Here is a 14,788-nt window from a genome sequence, read left to right on the forward strand (position 1 = left end):
AAGAGACAGAAGAAACAGAAATAGCAAATCAGGGAGACACACTGTGAAAGGAGGCAGAAACAGAACGATTACCAGAGAGCCAGAGGACATGTGGGAGGGAACTCTGACATCATTATGGACAACGTCCAAAATTCATCATATCACAGTGAAATGGGCATAGTTACTATGCACCGACACTGCTGCCAGCCAGCTGCTGAGCAGATCTGGGTCAAATTGAGTATTTGAGCTGCAGCTCAGCTGCCATGCCCTGTCAGACACTAGCAAAACAATTATAAATAACTTGTTACCCACAAAGCAGGGAGATATATTACTAAAGTTAGCAGTTTTTGTACATTTGGGTTTACTGCTTAAGAAGGAACAGATGGCAAAGCGAGTGTGTCTGTGTGTGAAAGAAATGGCGAAAAGGAAGCAGATGTGAATGACAAATCTTCTCTTGTTTCTTTCACAGTTATTGCCAACATGCCTCGAGCGAAACAATGATCCTCCTCTCTTCCACTGAAAATTAGGCTCTTTCGGGTGTATTGTTTCTTTAATTTTATCTTCTATTTTTATTTCTTTCACTTTTTTCCTCTCTGTCTCTTTTTTTTCCTCTCTCTCAAAGAGCCTCCAGAGTACAGATCTCATTTTCTGCAAGCAGTCCTTGCAGCCTCAGTCTGGTTGGAGCTCGTACGTGTGTGAGTGAGTGTCCCGGTGAGTGTGCGTGTAAACTGCCTCCTCTGCCAGCCACAGAGTGTGATTGTCTGTTTCTTTGCTCTTATTCTAGTTATTGTTGTTGTCACCCTCTGAGCTGTGGTCATATATCACGGTGGAAACACGTCTAGATTGCCATCAGTTATCTTCAACCATCCAAATAAACGTGTACAAGAGGCTAATGTGTGTAAACCAGTGGTGTCATATTTGTAGAATAAAGAGAAAACATGGGGCTAATGGGGCAGTTGATGGTGGTTCTGTTGGTGAAGGTGGTTTCGCTAGTTTTAATGTGTTAATCTTCATTGTTTTGTCAAATAGGCGTGAAAAACAAACATGCAACAAATTAAAGATAGAACGAATAATGTTGGGCGACACGTATTTCCTCATTTGATGTTTTGTTTTTAAGTGAAAGCGCAGGCATCTGACAGCATGACTGATCACATGATTGATCCAAGAGTCAAGCACACGCATAAACAACCCCTCAATATTCGGAACTCTGCACATTACTCTACATTCATTATAGTTTAACTTGATTCAAAACCATGTCTGTAAAATTAGTCTGATTAATTAAAAAGAAAAAGTCAATGGAGCTTGAAATAGTTTCGGCTGCTGTAACTTGTTTTTTGTTGATGGATTTACAAGTAGCTCCCCTGAAGCAATGAAAAATAAGATTTTGGATGTTTCAGGTGAAAATTTGTTTCTGGTCCATGTTCAGCAGGAAACATGAGACATCACAGAAGGAAAAAGAAAAAAAACAAAACAAGGCGATGATAAGGAATCAGAAAATAAAGTAAAAAAATCAATGAGGCTAACAGGCAGAGGCAGTGAAAACAGAAAAGTTAGAAATCAATATCATCAATCATTAATCAGCCCTCTCTCATCTCATCACATCAATAGGTTTCTTTTTTTCCGACACAGGTTTTTCTCTCCATCAGTATCTTTCATCCTCCCTCATTAAATCTTTCATCTTTGCCTTGAGCTTCTTCGCTCTGTCTTGATCCTCTTCTTCTTGTTCATCCCCCAGTGTTTCACAGTCCACAGCACCCTTTCAATTACACTTTCGCCTTTTCATGGACAGAATATGTACCTAATGTCTCTGTTACAGTTTTTCCTTTTCACTGAAAAATTCTCTGAATCAACTTTCAGATTTATCGATGCCTAAAACCAAGGATGGAAACGAGACAAATTCTAAAGAAAGATAAACAGTGTCCCTTCGAGTGTAAAGCAGACTAAATCATTCTATAAGTTCTGTAGTTCTATTTGCAGTGTATTGTAGTTACATTTAGTCTAATTTTACAGTACTTCATTTATGTTTTCGTTTCTAATTGTCTTTTTGCAGAATTTTAATTCATTGCAGCACACAAAATAGAAATCGTTTAGAGCTCAAATACCTGAACTCTTTTTTTCAGATGGGAAGACTAAATTTGAGCTCAGATAAAAATGTTTGGAGGCAACAGATTTATTTCGCATGGAGAGTCGAGGTTTTTTGAAGTTGGCTTGAAAACTGGGTTTTGTGTTTACAGTTTTGAGAAAAGGGTGGCATGTATCAAGAAGTCTGTGTTTGCAATTGTGAAAAACTGTATGATTCAAACAACATCACCAGTCTATTACAGGTAACAGAGAGACAGCTATGCACGCTTGCACTCATTGTTCAGAATCAGAAGCTAACTAACATTCTTGCTGTGAGACCAGAATGCGAACCACTGCACCTCCATGATGCTCACCATCTTATCATCAGATCTTTAACTTTTTTTTTTTTTTAGAATCCTTCTCTTTTTTCATGTGCATCCTTTCATTTCCCTTTCTTTCTTTGGCTTGCCACCTGCTTGGCAAGCTTCCCAGCAGGTCACACCTGCAGCTCCTCAGAGGGAAAAATGACACGCCAGACTGACAACATACACATAAACATGCCCATAACCACTCACTTCATTGATTATCTCCTAAAAGTAAACTCATTTCCGCGAGGTGTTACATGACTTCAATAAGAAACTCTTGATGGTGCTGCTGTGGTTTTTAACTAAATCTGTCACCTTTACTGTCAGCCATAACAATTGAGAAAAATATTCAGACTTTCAAATTTGATCTCAGTTGTAATCAGCAAAATATTAGGTTACTGTCTCATGCACATCCTCATCTCTGTCGTGCTGTCTAAAGCCGGTCAGACAGACATGTAACACCTGACAAAGTGGGCAATAACAAATCTGTGCTAGTCACTTCTGTGGGTGTCATCAAGAGCCTATTTTACCATTCTGATATGAATGGCACCCCCTCCACATACACGCACACACACACACACACACCAACAGTCAGAGGCACTGCAGGGTGGAAAAAAACGATTTTGCTATCATGGCTGAGAGAGATGTGCATTATTTTAACAAGAAGTTTCTAATAGGCTCTTCAGGAAGTCCAATGTTTATCTACCTCTTCAGAGCAATCACAGCAAATGCTGTGTTCACTGTCTAGCACAACTAATTAATACCTAAATGTTTTTTCTAGTTAGCACTATGTCTACCATGGACCTTGGAAAATGGAAGTTGTCTGCACAACAGCACAACACATTTGCATCTGAATACCAGAGACCACATGTTCATTTTTAACTGAAATACTTTGATGGTTGTTCACGTGTGTGTAAACACTTGTCTCGTTTGCCTCAGCAGGAAGGAACGTAGGGCTTATATGTGATTTTGGTTCACCAAGAGGGTTCCTGGTTCAAATCTCAGATGGGGTCCTGACATTTGGAGTTTGGATGTTCTTGCCCTGCATGAGTGGGTTCTCTCAGGATACTTTAGTTTCTTCCCACAGACCAAAAACATGTATGTTAGGTTAATTGGTGATTCTAAATGGACCCTTGGACTGAGTGTGGATGGCTGTTTGTTAACTGTTATCTGTCGGATCTGTCTCAATCGTTTTTAAAAGACAAAGCAAGAATGCATACAACTGAAACTAAACTTGGACGCAAAGGTTAAAAAGCAATGTGCAATGTGTTTGGCCATTAAGATCAGATATAATGTTCTTCAAGTCATTTTGAATGGTTGATGAGCTCGTATAGAAAGTCATTAAAAACAGACACATGATTTGAATCTAAATATTGTTCTTTGCTTTGTTGGATTTTTTTAAAGCACTGCTCCATCTGCATAAATTCCCACCCTCATTATATGATATGTTTTATTTAAAAAACTAAAATTGGGATAATAATACCATAACCTTGCTTCCCTCTACCGTTCCCATTTGCTTCACTTGCCCCATAGCTAAGGCACCAATTAATGTGGGCACAATAGAGGTTGAATATTTTTTTCCAACCCCTGAAAAACTACAAAACTACAGTTTCTGCAGGTTTTGTTGCCAAGGCTGAGCACATGCTTGAAAAAAACCTTCTAAAATATCTGTACCACAAGTTGTGTAGCACAAATTGTCTAATGGATGGATCTCTGTGTTTTAATCATACACCAATAAAAACCTGAAGATTAACTTTCTTGTGTCATTATTTTATCATGCATTGTATGAAACTGAAAGTATGGAAGCTATTAGCAGCAGTATAAGTATCATTTTAGGAGACTATACTCTGGGGAGACGGTTTAATTGCACAGTGTCTGTGAATCATGGCATGGAGTATACTCTTTTATAGGGAATGAGAGGAGTTGCAGACATTGCCAGTGTCTGACATTAGCTTACACACACTCATAACATAGATATAACTAATGGTAACTGATTCATCTCAGGCCCACCTCATTTTTAAATGCAGGGCAAGGCACAAAAATACTAAAAAAAGGAAAAAATATACATACAAAAAGAAAAAAGACTGCATAAAAATTAACTCACATCATATGCAGCTGTGTGGGCGATGATGCAACAGAAAGAAGGTTTTAGAATAAGCCTATAGGGTATATGTATACAAACACTGTATGAGAGTGCACACTGGCTGTGTGTAGCCGTATGTGTACGCAAAAAGATTAGAGTTGTAAAATTTATATTTCATCATACTTTACACAGATCAATCACTTGCTATATTCTTGATCACAACAACTCTTTTAAAATGACATCCTGGCTCTCGCTTTTTCTGTCTCTCTCCACATGTCTAGAAGCCCAAGGCCGTTGCCATGGTTTCCAGCCCACGCTCAAACTGCCGTCTGTACTTTATGTCTCATTAGAGGCACACTGGATTTTAAGTGTATGCACATACACACACCTTCTCCCTCCTCTGTCTCGCACACACGTACTTTTCTATTTACTGTTCAATTAACATTAGATGCCCTGTGCCAATATCAGAAATGCTATTTAGATAATAGTACAGTATTCCAGTGTTGTAGGCCACTGCCTTAAGTAGAACTTTAGCAAACCAATTCTACATACTGAAGCCTGGGGCAACTGCCTTCCCCTTTTGTTCATACAGTGTATTAATAGAAACTGGAACTCATTTGCAAATGATTATTAATTTTTAGTTGGCTCTTTCTTGGTTCTAAAATCCATCACAAGCCAGAAGTTTCTGACTAATTAAATTTCAGCAATGGTTTATCGAAGTTTGGTTCTCTTACTGCACTGAAGCTTGATTGCTGTAAGTCAATTTGAATAACAGCATCTGCTACATGCCCAGTAAACACAAATGTAAATTGATTTGATTCACCTAAACCAACAAAATGTACTATGTAAAGGGTTGTGATGCAACCTGCAACTTCATGAACATCATTAACATCTGCAACTGTGTGCGCAGCCTGCTTTCAATTCATTAAGAATTGAGCTCCTCCTAGACATGGGCACAGGCATACTTATGATTTACATTATTTGCTAATAGGTCAACACAACTGAACAGGGATGTTAGCAAAATACTGTCGCACAATTTTATTTTTGCAGTTCAATTATGTGGCAATAAACATCACAGAGCAGAAGAATAGGAGACACAATGGCCTGCATCAAAATCAATACCCATTAAGTCATTCTTATTTATTACATTAAGTGTAGTTTTATGGAGACAAGGATCTGAGTGTAGGGTAAGGTAATGTAGCAATGCATTTAAAACTAGACAGGCACAGTGCAGCCAGATTTTATCACAGGTTACTAAGTTAACACCTGTAATATTTCTCCCAGATCTTTTGATGTTTTATATGCAGCTAGATGGTATGCCACAGATCAACAACCTGAATTTTAGATCTCCGTAGTCCTATTTTCATCACAGCTGCTGTCACAATCGTTATTACAATATGAACAGCAATGATCTGATGTGTTTTAAGTTTTTATGTAAATGTCGTACTTAAAACTTTGTTCTTCTGTAATGCAGTCCAACATATCAAATCATTCTTTTTTTTTTATAGCTGTGAAAACATGTTGAATAGAGCATGTGGTGTGAAATAACAATCAAGATCAATAAGATTTCACAGGGACTCGATAAGATTTAAAGAGCACATGAAAACAATGAAAAATGGTCAGAGTGAAAACAGTCTGTATGTAAATTAAGTTTTGATTGACAGCTGGCTTGAGGTCAACATGGTGGTTAATAGAAAGTTTTATAACGTGAGGTCTGGATAGCAAATCAGATCACAGACTGACTGTGTCGAAACATCTCCAAAGCTAAGCATTTGAATTCTAATTTCACCTGGATTAAGTTGAGTTGGTCGTGCTAATCACTGAATTTGAATTCACAGTTTATAGTAAATAAACATCTGTACGACGATTCCCTTTGACCTCTGTAGTGTTGTGTCTGGACACAGAACGGTTACAGAAGGTGTGACAAATAGAAACCTGCTGGTGTTTGAGTGGAGAATGAAGGCATGCGTTTAATTTAAATGTACAAATTTGCATTCTTCTCCAATCATTGTGGTAAAGTCTATTTAGCTCAAGAAAACAAGGCCATTGTTTGATTGAAATATTTGAATCTGATCTGAAGCTGTGCTGCCAATAGGTCACTTTAGTAATTAATGTCTGAGTTCAATAATAACATGCCATCCGACCCCAGCCCACTCACTCTCTTGCTGCCATGGCAACCTGGCAGATATTCTAGATGAGCATCTGCTGCTTACAACCATAAAGACTGCACGCACACATTGCTCACATGCATAAACATAGAAACACACACCAGGACTGCAACTACAGAATCTGACAGCATTAATTAGCTAGAGAGATAACACAAGTAGAGAGAGCGAAAAGAAAATACAACGATGCGCTCACTGCTTACAACTTGAAAGTGCTGAAAAATTTAAAATAAAACGAAAGAAATACCTATGAACATCAAAAACTTAATGGCAGCTAACCAGCTGTCTGACCTTAAATCAAGAAACCACGCAATTAGTTAAAAAAACTGATTTTGTCAAAACAATTAGCTGAATCTTGTAATTCAAACTATCTAATATGCTGCTGTTCATGAACCCATGGATAAGACATGGTAGCTGAAGACTTGTCAAGCACCATGACACAGCAACACTTGTTAATTTGTGTGAGTACACCAAGCACTAAATAGCAGCAACATCATCTCAAACTGTGAACACATTTTCAGTGTCAGCTCTTATGGCAGTTGCCTGATAGTTGTGCTATAATTCAAGTTTGACAGAGGTGACATGCAAATAGCTGAGGATAAGAAGCATTATAACATTGTTACTATGATTCGCTTGGGGGAAATACAACACAAAATGCAAAGTATATGGTATATGCATCCTGTAAACTGTAAACTATTCCATTTATGGCAGTACAAACAGTAAACATTTGGCAACCTCTGTGGTAGAGGAGTATTTGTCACCACAGACTTCCATGTTAAAATGATGGTGTCTTTGGCTAATTTCCCACTTTCTTACAACAGAACAAAAGCTGTTGTTTAAATATACCACCTGGGCTGCTTTCAGTGACAGAGTACAATATGACACTCATTGAATATGCATAGTGTCTTCAAGGTGTCAGTCAAAACCATGTAAATCACCCCCACCTTCAAAAATGCTACAACCAAATGACAAATTTTAGGTTTCAAAACGGTGGTCCAACAACCAACAGATAACACAACAGTGGCAAGATCCATCTTTCTTACAAGCTATGACAATAAATGATTCAGCTGAGCAAACCCTGCACCAATTATGAACTTAAAGTACAAGAACGTTGCCAAATAGTGCAGCTCTCCAAGTTATGTGTGAGTGGACATGAAATGTGAAGTGCATTGTAGCAAATAGTAGGACATTACTAAATGTTTAGATCAGTGCTTCTCAATCCTGGTCGTCAAGGTACCCCGCCCTGAGTGTTTTCCATGTTTCCCTGCTCCAGCACACACAGGATGGTTTTAGATAAGTATGACTGACAAACAGAAGCTTAATATGGTGCCAATTGCTGAAATGGGTTTAAAGGGAAACATTAGGAAGACTGCAATGAGCTCAAGGTGAAAACTGTAATATAAACAGAAAATATTAACTGCTTCTGAGCAATGACAGCTCATGTCATTTATCACCAGCCTCCACCAAACAGAGGTCAAAGTTCACAGTGACAACAGCAAAACTCATTTAGCAAAATGTCAGAACTGTCTCACACACAAACACATTGGGGCTAAACTCCGAGTGTGTATGTGTGACATGGAGGTAGAGATACAAGCATCGTGTGCATGTGTGTATTCAACTGTGTAATTTTTTGAGTGATCGGACCAGTTTATACGCCTATCATTCAATAACAAACACACACAGGGGGCAGAACAGTCTGTGCACACTTACCTTGGCAGCAGGTTCATTTTTATCCATCTATCAATGCCACACTTCATTACATTCTGTCTGTTTCTGACACTCTCAGCTGATCACAGCTAAGCCCCCCCCCCACACACACACAAACACACACACACACATTTCCTCCAATTTATATCTCTCACACTATTTTTTTCATTCTCATGCTATGCAAACTTCTTATGTCTACCGTACTATTCTTTTTGAGCTAATTTGTAACTGTACATTAAAACAAAACCTTTGTCATACCAAAGATCAGCAACATGCACCAACCATAAAGGCATTGAGATGTCAAGAGTCACACAGATAGAGGGACACACTCTTTTTCGCACTCACACAGATTGCCCATTCAAGTGTAGGCGTGCAGAGTATGATTACTGAAACTGCCCAGCACTTGTCGTCCTTGTCCTTGGAAAAATATTGTATTTGAAAATGAATATGGAAATGATGTTTTGTAATAAATAAAAAGAGACCCTACCACACTCTTGTTTTGTAAGAATTCCTCCTCTATTCAGTTACATGATGTTTTGGTCTTAAGGCCTTCCACAAGATGAGCAATCATGACTCGGTGAGACAGAAATGATTGTGCGAGACGTTGGAACACCTTAATTTGATTCTGTGCAAACAACCATTTCATTCCGTGCAAACAACCATTTGATTCCGTGCTGTAGTGGGAAATACGTTGGAGCATATGCCATTTAATTAAAAGTTATCACATAACAAGGGACATGAAGTCATTACAGCCCATGAAATGTTTGTGATGAGGCACCTCACAGCGTGAGTTCTAACTTTTCTGGAAACTAAGGCTGATTCTTCATAACATAACTGAAAGCGTTAAAAGTCTCTTATTCTGCACCAAAAGCATGGCATTAAACTCATGTTCACACAGAACTATTCAAATACAAAGTACATGCTTTCCTGCTGACTTTGTCAGTAAATTACATTTGAAAAATGTGTGTATTTTTTTATTAACTGATTTGTGCTGCTGAAGGCATGGAGGCTTAGGCTTAAGGGGACCTTGAATTTCCATTTAAATCTTGGTAATCTTCATACCAACAATGAACTTGCACTATGAAATCTGTTTCATTTTTTTGTGCACGTGGAATGAGTAAAAACACCAGTGTCCATTTACAGCCTGATTGCCCATTCTTTCTCTACCAACAGACACAGTGTGGCAAGAAAAGTAGAAGAAAGGAAGCAGAAGATCTGTGGAAATAAATAGGTGTAACGAGGGAAACGGAGTAAAGAGGATGGATGAGAGCAGATAACAATTATTCCCCTCCAGCTGGCTTCTTTGTTTGGATGCAGTGAGGTGTGAGAGCAGTACACACATGTGGAAGACACCGGTTTATAAAAAATCTCATCTGCTATATAAAAGGGACGCTGCAAGTGAAAAAAGACCAAGAGCAAACCCCAAGCTAAATGTAACCTTTGACCTTTTCATGTCATGTCATGCGTTATGATCACGAGACGCATTTTCTACTTGTTCATCAAAACTTTAAGCCAGACATAGCCTAAAAAAAGCTTACGGTCGATGGACAATAAAGCAAAACCAAGAAAGAAGTGATCGCAACAAGGAAGTGGAGCAACAAACAGGGGTGAACACAGAAAGGCAAACCGAAAAGATTGGATGGATTAAGGGAAATGGCAGAATCAAAAAGACAAGCGAGAGACTAAGAGATCTACGAGTGGAACACTAAAGGGAGTGAAGAGGTTAAAGACAACACAGTCCGCTGGGATAAGTCGAGACAGAGAACGTATAACGTGACACAGATATGATCTCTTGCGGAGAGATTGAATTATGAACGGAGAGAAAAGAAGATCAAAAAAGGAGACAGCGGCGTTCTATAAGGTTGGATTAGGGTGTGTTTTCTGCAAGGTTGTGAAATGAAGAGCAATAATATTTGAGGCGAGGGCGTAAGTTGAGCAGAGGAACCACACGCACACACTGCAACAAAAAAAAATGGAGATATGATGTCATGGGGAAAGAGTAAAGAGAGAAACACGGGCTGTATATTCTACCTATTCCTTCTGGTCTAGCCTCATCACTTTTTATTGCTTCACACATAAAAGTGTCATCTCTCATATTCAGCACAGCAGACATTGTAATATCACCTGCTGAGGAAATACACCTCCAGCATAACATTACTCTCCCTTTTGGAGTCTTTTTTATTTCTGCCTCATCTTTATCACTATAGTGGCCCTCTGCTCGTTTTTTCCTGATCCTCTCTCTGTCTGAGTTTGTCAACCTCCTCACTATCATTTTCTCTTTTTCTCTCAGCTTCCCATCACTTTCTCAGTTTCTGCACTCAGAAAACCACTGTGCCAAAGCCAAGTCATTGAACTGACTTTCAAAAGCGATGTCCCAGCCTGGGACCAGTCTCGAAGGTGAGTCTGAAATTCGATCAGTGAGTCTGCATTTCATATCAACCAAAGCAGTCTCATGACAGTACAACTAAACACAAGGCATGATTATAGTAATTATCATATACTACAGGGATCGTGCCATGTATATATAACATTTCAGTAATGTATGGGTATAGACTTGAGAGCGTCATTCACATGTCAATATACTGGGACAATATAATTAAACAAATGACAAATGAAAATAACATGAAAAAAATAAACACACATTCAGTTGATTTACTTCAGATGTCATCAGCATTTCAGACATAATTTCTAACGAAAAGTCAGCAGTTGGCGTGAAAAACTGCAGTCTGAGGTTTACACACACTCATCATAAACATGAATAACATAACAATGTTGGGCGGTTCTGGGGCAAAATAACTATAGGACATGCAAATTTAATGGAAATAAAAGTTTTCATTTACTTTGGGTTTCATGGAATCAACAAAAGGTAAAATTAGACAAACATACTTGAAGTTAAGAAGACCTAATACTGGATTAAATATACTTACGCAAGTTGCACCTTTTAACAGGATTCAGATTCAAAAAAAAAAAAACTTAATTCTTCTTCAAATTAATTTTAAAATCAGACAGCAACACTGGTGTCCCAATAGCTGCGACATCATGGTCTTAGTGGTTCTTGGATTGACCCTGAACATCTGAACCAGCTTTCTCTCAGCCAAGTGTAAAAATATGGAACCTTTTCCAGACCTCGGGAAAGAGTACTACATTTCCAGGGAAATTGTACTTGATCGTCTTGTGGATGAATTGTTTGTAAAAGGTATCTGGAGAAATTTCAGACTTGGGTAAAACTTCTATCCTCTTTCAGATCTGCATTTAACTCCTTGGACCTTTCCATTCTTCTGTGTGTTGGCCCATCCACTTAGTGCTGCCAAACAAACCAACCAGCTGCAGGACCCCAGACCCTGCAATTTCTACCCTGCGCACATTCAAAAAAGTCCAAATCTTGTGCGTGAAATGATAGTTTTGCCCATGAAAAAGCGAACTTCAAAGAAATCACTGAAAACTCAATATTACCTCCACGATGAGTTTATGTCAACTGTTGACTTCCAACCAAAATTATATGTACGCACGCATATTTCAGCATAATCAAATTATATTCCTGTGACTTCAAAGCAGCAGTTGTAGCCATACCTTCCTTTGCACGATGGCAATAGTTACACTGGTCGGGCCTGCATGTGCAGACACGCACACACACACACACACACAGAGCTAGAGTGTCTGTTTGACTGCAGGGATTAGCGAGGAGAAGTTTAGCTAATGCCCAATAATGAAGCATCCAGCTTATCGCCAACAGAATTGTGTGTGCATGTGTGTATCAGAGAAAGCAAAAGAGAGTATCATACAGATCTACAGTAAATTAGATGTGTTTTTCCAAACTAATACGACTTTCCCACTTCTTATTAGTAAACTACCCCCCCCTCCATTTTCTCTCTTTCACATTTGAATTTAGAAGAGCCTCATTTGCATGGAAAACAGCCATTGATGCAGATATGTCAGCATATCAATAACACCGATTAACCTAAACAAAACAGATGTTTAACTAGATAAGTTATAATCAAAATACAACCTAAAACACTTTCGGACCACACTAGTTGTAACTGGATAACTATTTTATTGGTAAAATTAAGATTAAATGCATTTCTGTATTTGTTTTGACAAAAAAATGTAAATAAGTGCATGGACACAGTGTTCATACTTAACTTAGATTATTTACATAGGTGCATCATAAAATGTATGTGTTCATTTTGATTGCGGTTGATGGCGTAATCTGCACATATTTGTGTTTGTATTTGTATCTTGTGTCATGCACTCAGAATTTTTTTTTTTTGTATTGCCCTTACTTGTATTTTTCATTAATCTTGAATGTATTTTTCTCTGATCTGTTTATATTTCAAACGGGATAACACAAATTATGTTTATCCTATGTGAATAAGAATTAGGAATTTCAACAGTAATCCTGGACTTCGGGCAGCAGTGTTTTGTTATAACAAACTACTTTGATCACATTCATTGAGTTTGTACTTCAGTATTTCCATTGATTTTAAATGCATATTAAATGTCAATGTTACCGTAGTTAGAATTATGACAGTTTAAACTGTCATATCTGTCAGGTTCCTACATTAAAACTTTATGTGAAAATGATGCAACTTTAGAATGAGTGGCTAGGAATCATTTGCAGTCCAGACATATATTTCTATTTCTCTTGAGGTGCTTTATGGTCTTGGACCATAACAACACCGCCACTTCCATTCTATCTGGCTTTATAGATAATCCTCCAGCCTTGTGATATCGCTGAAAAAAAGTTTTGTTGCACTACTTGTGCTGATGAAAAACTTTAACAAGGTCATCAGCATTGAGAGATTATTTCAAGTCACTTAAGTCCCTGATACAAAATAAATGTTTCAATTTTCCTAAGTCTCCTAATATCAGCTCTGCTTAAAAGAAAATGATCAGTTTCAACATAAAACTGGTTTAGATTACCAAGACTTTGCTAATAGAATAGTCTGCAACTATCTTAAGACATTTGGGCAAAATGAAAAAAGGGAACACTCCATATCAATGGGATATGATAACAATCAATACATTTTGCGTCATGCTTTTGTATGATAGGACGAACTGAACATTTTCTGGATGTATTCACTGAGGAAAGCGGTATCTACTCTCATTTCTGAGTTTGTTGTCTAAAGCATCTCAATCAAGGCATAATCCAAAAAGTTAATTTCTAATATAAAAATAAGAACTTGATTAATATGTAAGATTATCACGACATAAACAGGTTTTGGTGACAGTAGTTACTAAGTTTTTCTTTAATAAGCACTCTTGGCTGTGCTACTTTTCTTTTGGATTTCTATATTTGCCCCTCTGAGCTGGGAGGCAGAGATTTTGGATTTTGCAGCAGATCTGTTTTTGTTTATTACGGTGGACAAGGCTTCGCTGACTCATTACATTCTCCTTACATTGCATCATTTTCATCTGTGAGCTGTTAGCTGTGAGATCTTTCATTGCTGTACTGGGATGCAGATGGAGGCGCGTATATAGTACACAAGTAAACCTCTTGATCCCTCACTTGTAAACTTCCTCTCTTTCACAGACTATCTATCTCTGTCTTTCTATAATTTTCTCGCTCCGTCTCCTTTGTTGCTATGGTAACAAGCTGTGCGGGGGCTGCGATGCAGCACACATCACACCCGTCTCACTGAGCTCCCCAGAAGAAAGGGAAAGCATGGGAGGCAGAGACAAATGGATGATAGGGTTTAGCATGTCGGTTAAAGTTTGGAGAGGATAAATGTCACTTGACACCCAGGTGAAAAGAATACTCAACTTGGAGCAACACTCTGTTTTTAGATTTCCTACTTAAAACTAACAATTACAGACTGCATTGTAATCTGGCTCTTTTTTGAGTCGATGCAAAAACTGACCAAAGTCTAAAAACTGCAGACTATTAGTTTGACACGGAAGCTAATAAAATCTTTTCAAAGACCATCTAACACACGCATCAATGCCCATTATAGACCTAAGTGAGAATTAGAAAAACCTAGTTGGCTTCAATGTTTAACCTTCCCTTGACTAGACCGTTCACTTCAAGTATTTGATGACATTCTAAACAAAAAGTTAAGAAGAAAATGTTGAACATCGGGGAGCAACAGTGCATGTGGTTATCCCGAATCATCATGGTGTGGGCGGTATGCTCGAGAGCACGATGTAACGTGTAGAATATGGGGTACAAACATTGATGAATGTAATGCAAAACCAAGTTTCACAGGTGGAGTTACATCAATTAGGACTGTGCTCATAGGTAAGTATGCATACTAGTGGGACTAGCCATGTTAGTTAAGTTCATACTATTGCTGCTGTAGAGAAAAACCTTACTTAACTGTTTAACTGAAGTCTGAAATGGACCAACTTGCCACTTATGATGGCATCAATTAAATATGTGAATCAGGACGGCGAGACGGAGGCAGACTGGAAAGTGATCATTTGAGTGGCTT

The 14,788-nt window shown here is 38.2% G+C and overlaps 1 protein-coding gene across 1 annotated transcript in view; it reads right to left on the reverse strand.

The window, feature by feature from the left end:
- The window catches only part of grm5b (glutamate receptor, metabotropic 5b), a 65,235-nt gene that overhangs the window by 21,996 nt on the left and 28,451 nt on the right, over positions 1-14,788 (reverse strand). The window lies entirely within an intron of this gene.

Source organism: Leuresthes tenuis, unplaced genomic scaffold, assembly GCF_036924035.1.
Source record: "Leuresthes tenuis unplaced genomic scaffold, fLeuTen1.0.hap1 SCAF_9, whole genome shotgun sequence".
In the NCBI taxonomy this organism is placed as follows: domain Eukaryota; kingdom Metazoa; phylum Chordata; class Actinopteri; order Atheriniformes; family Atherinopsidae; genus Leuresthes; species Leuresthes tenuis.